Here is a 14199-nt window from a genome sequence, read left to right on the forward strand (position 1 = left end):
TCGATTTCGCACAGGAAATCTGGTACTAGCTAATCCTAGAAGGAAGAAACGGTTATTTACAACCTAGCTAGCAAATCAACAATCATAAGCAAATCATAAAACAATGCGGTAGTATGACTGACTCTTCAGAGGGCAGATTCGTTATAGCAGCAATCAGATGACCAGAACAGGCACAAGACTGAACGATAAAATCGTTAGTTTATTTCTAAACTACATACACACAGCTTATTTTAGAATCGATTGATTGGACAGAGAGAAGAGAGGAAGAGAAACAGAATGAACAGAATGTCTGATTATATACAGTTCAAATACCGTTATTGGTAGTCCATGCGGCAATCGCAAGTCTTTGGCGAAAGTCCCAAAATGGCGGTTGCCATGCGGCCAACAGGCCTTTGTTAGGAAGTTCCAAGAGGGAGGGTTTGCCCGTGTCCTTCCGGGCTGCCAGGATGTTACTAGGCATCAGATTGAAGGTAAAGGACACTGAACTTTTGTGTCATGTCAGTTTTGTTCCTCCCTGTAAGTGGGGGGAGTTATGACACGTACAAGTCCAGCCTTGTGCAATTTGAATAAGGCAGTGCCCCCTTAGGCAGGGAGAAGTTTGGGCCAATTCATATTTTGCCCGCTCTCGGCATGCCCGTGGGTAATATCAGGAAACCGAATAAATATTCATAGTCAGCACAAGTAGTTGAATCCGTTAATACCAAACACGAGGAGTCTGGATCGCTAATAGCACCGTCCCTCACTTTCACCTTACTGGCACTGGTTCTGAAAGCTCTAGAGGGCTGAAAATCTCTCAGGACCAGTGTCATGTGGAATCTAATAAATTCCGTGAATTTGAGGGGACTGCGATCTTGGGAACACCAGAAATATTACCAAATTGTGTCTATTATTTTAAATACAGTTTCTACAGTTCTGTTGAATCCTTGGGTGCCGCCAGATGGCGTGATAAGGATCATTCCTGTCTCCTTTCAACTCAGGCCACAAGGCAGCTATCTTGGACTCATGCTGGGTCGGGGCCGATCAGGCTGGAGAAAGCTACCATTTATGAGCTTCTGTCAACTGATATCTACCCTTCACCTGATGGATGAGGTCATAAACACCTCAGGGGGTCCCCTGTGCTGGCCGAATCTTCCAACAGGAGGCTAATTAACTGGCCATGAAAAGATTTCTCCAGCCCTTTGGTGAAGGGAAAAAAAAAGTGTATTTAAACCAAAAACTGTCAGTTTGGTGGGTTTGCGCAGAACTAGCGTTGGTAGCTCCATGACGCATTCGATATGTCATACCGACGGCGTCACACACGCGCATGCTCCCTCGCCGCGCTCACGTCCCTGAGCGAGATCTGCACTTGCGCAGAAAGTTTTCAGGGACAATTGCGGGTGACAGGTGTCACCCACGGAGATTGTGACGGATGAACAACACTAATGGGGCTTAAGGAAGCCTCCGTTAAGTATGGAACCATTGTACTCCCCCCCCCCCCAATCCAAAATACAATTAGACTGAATCTTCCCACATGTAATTAAGCAATGTGAGTCCACAATCACAAATTTAGGTTCGCTGCCCAGAAACAGCTAAGTGGAGGACACAAAAGAAGAAAGACGGGTAGTCAGAGTGGCCCCTTGCACCTCAGCTATGTCTCTGATCTGAGGCGGGCACAATGTTTCAGGAGGTAGGTGTGGAGCACAGAAGACAATTGTGTGGCCACAGAGCCCAGTAGCTGTGACATTTGGCGGCCCACTTGGGACATATTTGTGCCTGGTGTGGCCGGGGGGGGGGGGGGGGGGGGGGGGGACACGACTCTAATTCTGGGACATGTCCCAGGTAAACTGGAATGTCTGTTCGCCGTTTTTCAGGATGTGCAAACGCATGTGCATAGTGTGAAATATAGCGCTGACATCTTCAGCACTTCACAGGATATATAGTCTTGTGCAGTACAATATGCTTCAGGAAGTGCAGAGCATTTACTTAATACAGTTAAGATGTTGGGGCAGGTCTATTGGGTGGTACCATCTGCCAACAAATCAGCTACAAGAAAAAAAACATTGACAGCTTGTCCAGAAATTACAGTACCAGCCTGTTGTAGTCTGGATGTAAGCAGTACTTTTTTCATGTTTATGTAAAAAAACTAAAACAAAACAAAAACAAATCCTCAACCAGTGGCACTCTGTCTCTAGAGAGGGATATGGAGGAAACAGTAACCTAACTACTACTATAGTTACTACGCAGAGAATGGAGTAGAGTACAATTTTTTTTTATTCCCCTCTGTCCATGCTTTGACGTGATTGTGTTTTCCCCTTTGCCTACTCTATCAGATGACTAAAAAATAAACCGGCGCATGCTAGCACCATCTAGTGGCCTGCGATGATGAAGACACGTCTACAAGGATATTTGTAGTGCGTAATTATACATTATTACAGAATTCCGTCCCGCCTCTCTGAGATGCAGAACAGCGACTTATTTGGTTCCACAACACATGTACGGTTAAGCTGCTCTGTCAGCTTTCCGTCGGTCCTATTTATCATGCTTGCATCTTTGGAAGTGGCAAAATACTCTCACAGCAAGGCTGCCCAATGAAGAGGGCGCTGCTACCCTCCAATCACAGCATGCTTTACATTCTCTATGCAAGCTCAGTGACTGTACAACCGATTTAGCCTGCGATTAATCCGATCTCCCAGGAAGCTCATCAGGATACAGACAAGGATCCAGTGTCTCGGGAGCTTGAAAGGTCTGATTCTACAAGCACAGCCTTCAGTGAGAATTATTTCTCTTCATTGTTGCCAGAGCGGTCTGTTTATGAGGAAGCAGAGCTGGCTCCTAGGAGCATCTTCCATATTAATGCTGATATTGCAGCTGTCTACGTGCACGCCACCAAATAGGTAGGCTATAATATCTCATATCGCTTCTCTTATGGTCACGGTGACTATGCTTCAGTGTGTGCTCCAATAATGTCCAATGCGCCTGTATAGTTTATGCAGAATTGTCTCCACCACATGCGGAGTGCATGGGCTCCCAAAGGACATCACACGATTCTAGCTGAGCCTGATACCTGCTTTTCCTGTCTAGCAAATCTATTCTGTATTCTGCTGTCATTTCATTGATTGAATTTCATGGTGCAGTTTGCATATCATTTATGCTCATGTAATGCATACATCAGCTGCAATTGTGTAAGAAGGGAATATTAACTTATTTTTCTGTATAGTTTTCTGATTAGAGATGAAACCATTCTAATATATGCGGCAGTTAAACTGGCCATCTGTTCTGCACAATCACCTCATTGGTCTTGGTAGCAGGGAGCAGTTGTATTTCACATGACAGAGTATTAAGGCTCGGATCTATCAGTACATTTTTAATTAAAGCGTTGTCTTCGTTATATAATGTGAAATCTGCAGAGAAACAAAACAAAAACAAAGCATAATTCACAGGATCCTACATTTGCTTATTGTGAGGAGCGTGTTCTGCCAGTTTGCTGTAGTACGCAGTGCATGCAGGCTTGAACAAAAGGACATACCCAAGATGATTATTCAGATATCGCATTTTGCAATGTTATTGTATTAGTACTGGTATTAAATCCATATTCTGGTAATGACATACACATTACTAATGGGATGCATGCAGTTTAAATCTTCATATTTTAATTTATTTTCTGATTTGTTGTAAACATTTCAATTTCATGCTTAATATCATTCTTACTAATGAAATGTAAAAATAACTGTAAAACTAGAGCAAAGACATATATCAGCAGTGAACACAATCTGGTTTTGCACCAGGTCTGGTCAGCAGGTCACCAGGGACATCATCATTAGGACTTAACATCTGGATAGGTAAGTATCTCTAGAGTGCTTAGGTTAGAGAGTTGATTTTGGTAAGTTAATATTAACAATATTTCAAGAACAGCTTATGTATAATAGACTAATAATAATAATAGTAATATTTACGTTGGATTTCTTGCACCATGGGAAGAGGAATGTCTTTGGGGAGAACCAGAAGTTTGTTAATAAATGGCTAATACAATTTGGAAACTATTCATTAGTTACTTGACAGCTGATAAATCAGTCATATAGACAGGTATCAGTAATTAGCCTTCTGATTAGTCCTATACAAAGTTCCTGTTTGACTGTTAAGTTTTTTTTTCCATTGTAGAACAAGAAAGACTGTTCAAACTTCACTTCACATCTCTGTTTAGAAAATAGGTAAAGGGTTAAGGTTAGGTAAAAGACCAAGGCTAGTGCCAGTTTCACACTATGGTGTTAACTGCCTTGTAGGAACAGAATTGCAACAGAGGGGAAAAGACACATTCAATGAAGCATACAGTTAATGAAAGGTATGCTTCACTGCAACTGTAAACGCTCATGTTGGCCAGGACTGCACCGCATTCTTCAGTTACACCATACATGTCAAACTCTGGCCTGCGGACCAAATCTGGCCCTCGGAGCCATTAAATTTGGCTCCCAAGTGGTTTCCCCACTTTGCATTATGTTTGGCCCACTCCAGACCACCACCAAAGCTATATAGAAGGTGAAGCCCTAGAATACCTGGGAAGCCATATGAAGGAGGCAGGGGGAAAGCACTTAACACCAGAGAACTGTATAGGGGAGGGAGCAGGGCCACCTGGGAACTTTATAAGGTAGGAAGGTGGCCACCTGGGAACTGTATAAAGAGGGAGGTGGCCACTAGACATTGAAATTGGCCCGCGACTTGGTCCCAGTGTACAATTTCGACCCCCCTTTGTATTTGAGTTTGACTACCCTGGGTTACACCTATGGATTTCAGCGCACCACACTGCTATCGCATTGATGTGAATCTAGCAGTAGAATATAATTACCACAAGGACCCCCAGTATAGGTAGGATAGGTAGGCTGAAGGACCCCCCAGTATAGGCACCCAGAGAGGCCCTATCAGCGTAGGCAGTCAGAAAGCCTGTCTCAGTATAGGCAGCCAGAGAGTCCCCCTCAGTGTAGGCAGTCAGAAAGCCTTCCTCAGTATAGGCAGTGAGAGAGGTCCCCCCAGTATAAGCAGCCAGAGAGCCCCCCCCCCCTTTCAGTATAGGCAGCCAGAGAACCTCCCGATATAGGTAGTCAGAGAGCCCCTCACTATCAGATATCCAGAGAGCCCCCTATATAGGTAGCCAGAGCCCCCCCCCCCCCCCCCCAGTATAGTCAGCCAGAGTGTTCCCCTTGATATAGGTAGCCAGAGATCCCCCTATATAGGCAGCCAGAAGGCCCCCTCAGTGTAGGCAGTCAGAAAGCCTTCCTCAGTATAGGCAGTGAGAGAGGTCCCCCCAGTATAAGCAGCCAGAGAGCCCCCCCCCTTTCAGTATAGGCAGCCAGAGAACCCCCCGATATAGGTAGTCAGAGAGCCCCCTCACTATCAGATAGCCAGAGAGCCCCCTATATAGGTATCCAGAGCCCCCCCCCAGTATAGGCAGCCAGAGTGTTCCCCTTGATATAGGTAGCCAGAGATCCCCCTATATAGGCAGCCAGAAGGCCCCCTCCCACTCTGTATAGTTGGCTAGAGAGCTCCCCTTTGATATAGGGCGCTAGAGAGCCCCATTAGTATCAGGTATCCAGTGAGCCCCTAATATAGGTAGCCAGAGGGCCCCCTCCCCCCCCCCCCAGTATAGGAAGCCAGAGTGCTTCCCCTCGCTATAGGTAGACAGAGGGCCCCCTCAGTTTCAGGGATTCATACAGCCCCCAATATAGGTAGTCAGAAGTCCCCCCTCCCCTCCATATAAATAATCAGAGGGCCCACAGGTGTAATGCTCTCTCCTTCCCATGAAGATTATCAGGAGCGGTAGTGGAAAGAAGGAACTCGCCTCTCCAGGCAGCGATCTGCACTCTCTCGCTTCCCCGTTTCTATGACCAGGGCGCCCTCTATTGTCATGCAACGTGACAGGAGAGGGTGCTGCAGTCATGGAGATGGGGATACAGGACAGTGTAGATCACTGCTCAGAGAGGTGAGTGAGATACTTCTTTATGCTACCACTGCTGATACTCTGCACCATTGGGGGTGCTGTGTGTCTCCCAACCCGGTGGCTACAGGTCCCATACTGCTATGGCTGCTGTGGTGATCCCTACGCCACTGGTTTGTTTCTAACTGGACCTGTAGAGACCATGACACATTGCATGCTAAGAGAAGTACAGTATGCAGCAGATGTTGCTCATGCTCAGTAATGTTTAAAAAAAAAAAAAAAAGTTACGCATGCGCCGTTTTCATTCCATCAGTATGCAACGAAAACGGCGCACCAAGAGACACTTAACGTAGTACAAAATAACGTCCAATTTTATTACCTACATGCGCTGTGTTAGGGGCACGTTGTCGCTGTGTTAGGGGCACGTTGTGTGACTTTAACGTCGCATCAAACACACCGTCCCACTGTGAAAGAGGCCTTATTGACATCAGCTAATCAAATTGTACACTGATACCCCCCCCCCCCCAAAAAAAAAAAATAATAATAAATAAATAAACAAACAAAACAAAAATCAAAACAGCACTAGAACTGTTTGCCTACACAGGATTAGCAAAATCAGGGAAAAATTGTTTTGCACTGGATTAGCTGAGAGTAATATGCATGTAGAAAAAAACAAAAACAAAGAACTGAAAGAAAAGGATCTTTTTTGATGTATAACTAAGATGCTACAAAATGTTACCTTTTATTATTATTATAATAAACTTTATTTACAAAGCACAGACATATTATGAAACTGTACAATACAGGTTAAACTCAAAAAATTGGAATATCGTGCAAAAGTCTATTTATTGCAGTAATTTAACTTAAACGTTGACACTAATATATGAAAGAGGAACTTTTTGCAGGTGTTTTGGAAGGAACTTTTTGCAGATGTTTTGGATTATTTAGCTGAGTAGAGTCTGACATTTTGAGCCTAGAATATTGAACATTTTAACAATATTCTAATTGTCTAAGATTTTGATTTTGGGGTTCTCATAAACTGTAAGTCATTGTCATCAAAATGATAACAAATAAAGGCTTGAATTATTTTGCTTTGCATCTAATGAGTCTATTTCATATCTTAGTTTCACCCAGAGTTGTAACTACAGGGGACAGGGGGGCCCAGAGCTGGCAGGGGGCCCCAACTACTGACCTTCCCTTCCTCCAATAAAGGGGTCCATCCTCCAGATCAGGTGTTTGTGTGACTACACTTGTTATGGATGTGAATATTATGATGGCCACACTTATCTTATGTCCCTTGCAAGATGCCCCCCTGGGCTGTGACTGTCCCCAGGGGTAGACAATGTAAAGGGTGTGAACTTTGGGGGTCCCATCCAATTTTGCTGGGGGCACCATGATTTGTAGTTACGCCACTGGTTTCACTTTTTAACTTGAATTATTGAAATAAATGGACTTTTGCACAATATTCTAATTTTTCCAGTTTCACCCCTAAATGGAGGAGACATTACAATGTTACGCAATGAAACACATGAACATTACAGCATTGAACAATGGTGGGTCGAATAACTAGGATCAGATAAAAATGGCTCCGCCATAGGCAGCGTCTAGCGCCCGCTTTTTATTGGGCACCATAATTGAATCTCCTTGAAGCTAATCGTGGCTTGTACTATTGCCTTCTGTGGGGACAGGGAGTAGCTAGAGGCAGGGGCGTTAGCGAGCGGGGTGGTAGCGGGAGGGGGAGTAGTCCAGGGTAGGCAGTGGGGTGGGGGAAGTAGTCCTGGGTTAGGCAGCGGGGCTGGAGCTTAGTGTGAGAGTGGACATGGTTGAAACGATACATTACCTGGTCCCGGGCGATCGCTTCTTCTCCACTTCATACTTAGTTTGCAAGAGCCAGCCAATCACCATGTGGCTTCAGTCCCTGCATGGTGATTGGCTGGAAGCAGGACTCTTGCAAACTAAACAGGAAGTGGAGGAGACGGGATAGCCGGGACCAGCTATTGTATGACAGATGCTGCTAATGACACCTTATTACTAAGTTTCTTTAACATGTATAGGACATTTCTGAAACGTTAAATATTTTATTTTCGGCCCCTCTTTTTAATGTACCCCGAATAACGTGTTAGAATCAAGAAAGCGGGACGATCAGAAGAAGAGAAATAGGGCAGTAATGGGTGGGTGATAGCGTTGCTTGAAGAGGGTAAGATGCCAGTGGAGAAGGAGAGGTTAGTACAAATAAAAATATACAGTAACCCCTGCTGTAATACTAACTTTAGGCTTTTTTTAGTTGGGCGTTAAAATCTTTTTTTTTTTTGCTTTTTTTTTTCTACCGCTGTACACAGGGTTAGCAGAAGTTGAGTCGGAGCATTTCTTGGGCACCTAGAGTTGGAGTTGAGAAAAAATGCACCGTCTTGATATGATAAAATGTTCGATTTCTCAGATAATAGTCATCATAAATAACTTATACAGTCTGTAGACAGTAATAGCAGTGCTTAGTCCACAAAAATAAAAAAACACAAAAATCAAATATACCAATCCAATAACAAGTTATTTGTACTGCTGCAGTAAAGCAGTCACCATGTTTTTAAAATCAGATATACCGGTACATATCTGATTGTGACTATATATCTGCTGTGTATATAGGAATCTTGCATACATAATAAATAACATCTCTGCTTGAGGCCTGATGTGTAGTTGTGTCACTAGTAGTCATGGTTAATGAGATGTAAATAATTATGCGTTGATGCAGGTTTATGCAAATTTTGTGTGCAAATATATGCACACATTTTGCTCATGAAATCAATTAATTTGATATGCTGTTAAATTTGGGGTTGGTGACTATGTTAGTATACACTACATTTGCACTCCCTGCAGAGTTGTGAATCAAATGAGAATGTTGTGCACATTGATCACAGAGGTGTTGTCTATCACCCATAAACCTGGTTCAGATCGTACATGAAGAATGTGTAATAGAGGAAGAATCCACTCCTTCTCTTGCAGAGTATCTGCACATCACTCTTAGATGTACCTACAGTTAGATTGCCTAGGGCCCAATCAATGTTCTCTGTTCCTGTCTGCACCCTCTACAAGTACTCTTACCAATGACTAGATTCGATTTCTATTTAACAGCTACTCTACAGCTATATCCTCAATTTAGTTAAAATGCATCCTTGGGGTACATAAAAAAACACAGAGGTATGCTAATGCATAAAAGTTAGAATGTCCCAACATGCTGTCTGTTTAATAAGATTCACTGGAACCCTGTATTAGTTGGGTTCCAATGCATAGATCTGCCACCTTGCAGAAAATGGCCCTGGCCTTTTCGCTATCACATATAGAAAAGGTAGAGACCTTTTTCTGCAAGGTGGCAGGACTACTCGCAGGAACCTGGCTGACAAGGGCTTCGGTGAATCCTATTATACAGACAACATGCTGGGGCATTCATCTTGGCTATTACAGGTCAGGATGGCCGACAGAGTAGAGTGTCAGTTTTCTGCCCAGGAGCTTTTTGTTTCCAAAAGCAGATGCCATCTTAATATAATTTTAAGATTCCTAAGCTTTGACAGTGATGAAATGCTTTTTATATTACATGCTTTTAATCAACATGATAGTTATATGCAAATTAGAGGAGTCAGAGTCAAGGAGTTGGAGGAATTGAAAACTGAGTAGTCTAAGTTGGAGTCGGATAATTTTTGTACCAACTCCACAGCCCTGGCTGATAGATTAGACTTTTTAAAAATAAATGTTTAAAGGGGTTCTGTGGGGGGTTGCGGAGGAGAAAAACAGACACTTACCTTGGGCTTCTATCAGCCCCGTGCAGCGGTAATGTCCCACGCCGTCCTCCTCCCATCTGCCGTTCTCCGCCGCCGGCCCCGGTCTAAGTGGCATGGGATCCAACTGCGGCTGCGCTAGAGTGGCCGCGCACCCGCTCGCTTCCGCCTGCGTCATCGGAAGCTTACTGCGCAAGCGCAGTACAAGAACCCGTTGTACTGCGCCTGCGCAGTAAGCCTCAGATGACGCGAGCGGAGGCGCGGCAACGCGCATTATTCGTCTGTGTGACAGCCGAATAATAGCCCGGTGCCGGCTGCGGGGAACGGCGGATGGGAGCAGGACGGCGTGGGACATTACCGCTGCAGGGGGCTGATACAAGCCCCAGGTAAGTGGCAGTTTTTCGCCTCAGAAACCCCCACAGAACCCCTTTAACAAAAAAATATGCTAATCTAGTATAGAAGCTGATGTATGAGTATTAATAACTAGTAGACCCAAGCCCGTTTAAAAACGGGCTCTAGGTCTTTTTCTGGCGGCCGCAGCCGCCAGTGCGCATGCGTGCGCATGCCGCGCTCGCAACCGCCGAGCGCGCGCCCGATGCAGGCGCGCGCCCGCACCCTTCCACCTCGCTCGTCCGCCCAGCTCCCTGGTCCCAGCTGTCCGTTACTGCACACATGTGCAGGACGCAGCGACAGTTAGGTTTTATTAGGTAGGATAAGAAAAATGTTCAGAACATATTGGTGCTCTTCATTTTTAACCTTACATGAAACCGAAGTTTACATGTACATGTCAGTACAGTGTATGTATAGTAGCTCCTTGATAGGATGATATGTAAAATAAACATTTAAATGTATTATCAAGGTATGTGCTGCTCTAGCTCTGGGGCAGTTTTCTACAAGCAGATAACTACCAGCATGGTGCCTACCACGTGTGGGAATGAGGCTTCATTCCTGCTTTACTGAAGTATTAATTTAATAATCTCTGCTGTCACTATGCCCACATGATATTTTATGTGATTTATGTGCATTACTATGTTTTATATATGTTTTATGCACATTCATGGGTATTCTGAGGTGGGAGTAATTTATTTTAAAGGGGGACTGCAGGTGGAATGAGTATTGGCATGGTTAACACAGCGCTACAGAAGATGTTGGTGATATATAAATAAAAATACTTGTGGTTTTTGGTAGGGAGTCTCAAGTCCAGTTTAGTGCTCCTGTAGGTCCTGGACGTGAGACTCATGTCCTGCCCTAATTGCCGCCTCTGTGCGCTCGTGCGCGATTGCACACATTCAGTTCAATGAAGTGACAGTGTCACAGTAAAAAATATTCTCTTTTTCTGTATTGAAGCTTTATCCTCTACCAAGCCAGTTAACGCTTTGTGTCACATATACTTGTCCTTAAAATCTATAGACACCTGAAATTACTGCCACCCATCGGATGTGATCACTGGGGCAACAGTTAGGGGACCCAATTCTGTATAGATGCTGTTGCCTAGCAATGCATCTGTACAGCACTGGGGTCCATAAGGGGGAGGGGGGTGCTCCCCTCCCAGCATATACCTACACTCTCGACCTACCGCCCTCCCAGCATATCCCTAAACTCCCTACCTACCTACCTACCGCCCAGCATATACCTACACTCCCTACCTAGTTACCGCCCAACATATACCTACACACCCTGCCTACCGCCACCCAGCATATATCTACACTCCCTGCCTACCGCCCCACCCAGCATATATCTACACTCCCTACCTACCGCCCAGCATATACCTACACTCACTACCTACCTCCCAGCATATTCCTACAATCCCTACCTACGTACCGCCCAGCATATTCCAACAATCCCTACCTACCTACCGCCCAGCATATACCTACACTCCCTACCTACTACCTAGCATATACAGTGCTGCCCATAATTATTCATACCCCTGACAAATTTTGACTTAAAGTTACTTTTATTCAGCCACCAAGTAATTTTTTTTACAGGAAATGACATTCCAAAAGATAATAAGACTGTGTACAAGAGGCATTATTGTAGAATAAAGACACTTCTCAGCTTTTATTTATATTTGAGCAAAAAGTGGCCAGTCCAAAATTATTCATACCTTTCACAAACTGTCACAGTCTGTGGGAAAATCCAAAGTTCTATACCGTTCCAAATAGTCCAAGCTGTTCTAAAGCATCCTAATTACCTTGATTAATTGGGAACAGCTGTTTTAATCAACTCAACAGGTGAAAAACAGCAGCTCTCTGCAGTTGGTTTGGGAAATGTCATGGCTAAGACAAAGAAGCTCAGTGAGGACCTGCGGCCGCGCATTGTTGCTGCTTACATGTCAGGAAAGGGCTACAAGGCCATTTCTAAATGTTTTCAAGTTCCAGTGGCTACAGTGCAAGGTATTGCAAGGTAAAAATACAAGATTTTCCACAATGTGGAAAATCTCAGAATATGTAGGCGGAAGCCAAAAGTAACACCTGTGCTGGCCAGGAGGATAGTGAGAGAGGTGAAAAAGAATCCAAGGATCACCACCAAAGCCATCCTAGTGAATCTGGGCTCTGCTGGTGGCAATGTCTCAAGTCAGACAATCCAACGGAGACTGCACACTGTTGGGTTCCACGGATGCAGACCAAGGAGGACGCCACTTCTCCAGATAAGGAGCACAAAAGCTCGCTTGGCATTTGCAAATGTTCATCTGGACAAAGAAGAAGACTTCTGGTCTTCTGTGTTATGGTCAGATGAAACCAAAATTGAATTGTTTGGTCACATTGATGTTTTCTTCATTTAGCATAAAACAGGAGAAGCTTTAAACTCAAAGTACACCATCCCCAATATCAAACATGTTGGTGGGAACCTAATGTGTTGTGGGGGGGGGGGGTTCAGCCAATGGACCATGGTACCTAATCACAGTAAACGGCACCATGAAAAAAGAGCAATACTGCCTTCCATTGGAAACAATCCACCATTAATTTTGATCTTTTATTGACTAGAATCAACCAAATTTTATTAATGGAGAAAAATAGCATATACCCTAGATAGTGCTCAAGACAAATTTATCTCCAAATGGGAAGACTGGATCACTTATTGTAGTCCTACCGATCTCTTAGGTAGAGCCCTTTCACTTGCTTAAGAGTCCATGTTTACTTAGATTGACAATTTTTGTGTTGAATATTTTGTTGAGGTGGCAGCTCAGGGCTATTGTGAGGGTTCCCCTGGAGCGTCCCTCTGATTAGTTAACTTCTTATGTGGAATCATTGTTAATTATTGAATTTTTTACATTGGTAATATTTGATAACAAGGATATCACCCAAATTTTGTTCATATATTTTACTATTACATGCCATACCTGACTTGCAAATTCCTGTTTTATGTACCTGTAAAATGCCGCCATGTTGGCAAACAGTTTGAATGTTTGTATTTTATGAAAGTTATTTTCAATAAACGTGAGTAGAGGCCTAAGGTAGAGCATATGCTTGTTGGAACAAGTGAGTTTTTAGAGAGCGTTTAAAGGTAACAAAGGTTGGCGAGTGATGGATGTGTTGTGGGAGGGCATTCCAGAGGAGGGGTGAAGCACATGCAAAATCTTGTAAACGTGAATTTAAGGAGGTAATTTGAGGAGGAGATGCACAGGGGAGAGAGATTGTGGAGAGCTTTGTAGGTTAAGGTTAAGAGTATGAACTGGATCCTCTGGTTATTTGGTAGCCAATGAAGAGCTTGACAGAGAGTGTCAGCAGAGGGAGATCGAGAAGAAAGATGAATGAGACGAGCAGCTGAGTTCAGTACTGACTGGAGAGGGGCCAGTCTGTTGGAAGGTAGTCCACAAAGTAGTATGTTACAGTCCAGATGAGATATTATAAGAGCATGTATTAACATTTTAGTTGTATCTTGAGTGAGAAAAGGTCAGATGTGAGATATGTTTTTGAGTTGGAAATGACAGGAGCTGGTTAGGAAGTGAACATGAGGAATAAAAGAGAGAGAGGAGTCAAATATTACCCATAAGCACCTGAAGTTATGGGAGTGTTATTAACATTTGTTGTTATTTCAGGCAGAGTGGTGGACAGAGACGGTGGAAAAATGATTAGTTCTGTTTTACTCATATTAACTTTTAAGACGTGAGAGGACATGGAGGATATAGCAGACAAGCTGTCAAGAACACATGTAAGAAGGGATTTAAGGTCTGGGGCCAAGAGGTACAGTTGTGTATCGTCTGCATATCGGTGGTATTGAAACCCAAATTAGTTGATTAAGTCACCAAGACTGTGCATGTAGATGGAAAAGAGGAGGGGGCCAAGGACAAATTCTTGAGGAGAAAAGATCTGATATGAGTAAGAGACTGTGAAAGGCGTAAAGCAACATTTAAAATGTTTATATTGGCAAAAATCTTATATACACTAAGAACTGTTAATATTCCGCTGCGCAAGTCCTTCTTAGAATTTAAGGAAATGTATTAATCATATTATTTGGAAAGGGAAAAAATATGTGTTCCATATAAGGTCATGATACTCTCTAGAAAATTAGGAGAAATGGGTTTAC

The 14199-nt window shown here is 43.7% G+C and overlaps 1 protein-coding gene across 2 annotated transcripts in view; it reads left to right on the forward strand.

The window, feature by feature from the left end:
* Positions 1-2373: 2373 nt before the first annotated feature.
* The window catches only part of HECW2 (HECT, C2 and WW domain containing E3 ubiquitin protein ligase 2), a 262291-nt gene continuing 250465 nt past the window's right edge, over positions 2374-14199 (forward strand). The window contains exon 1 of one of the 2 annotated variants that reach the window (XM_068244844.1): positions 2374-2873. The gene's annotated coding sequence lies outside the window, so the exon portion shown is untranslated. The remainder of the gene's footprint in view (positions 2874-14199) is intronic. The other variant, XM_068244845.1, reaches the window with a different exon arrangement.

The sequence above is a fragment of the Hyperolius riggenbachi genome, chromosome 7, assembly GCF_040937935.1.
Source record: "Hyperolius riggenbachi isolate aHypRig1 chromosome 7, aHypRig1.pri, whole genome shotgun sequence".
NCBI lineage: Eukaryota > Metazoa > Chordata > Amphibia > Anura > Hyperoliidae > Hyperolius > Hyperolius riggenbachi.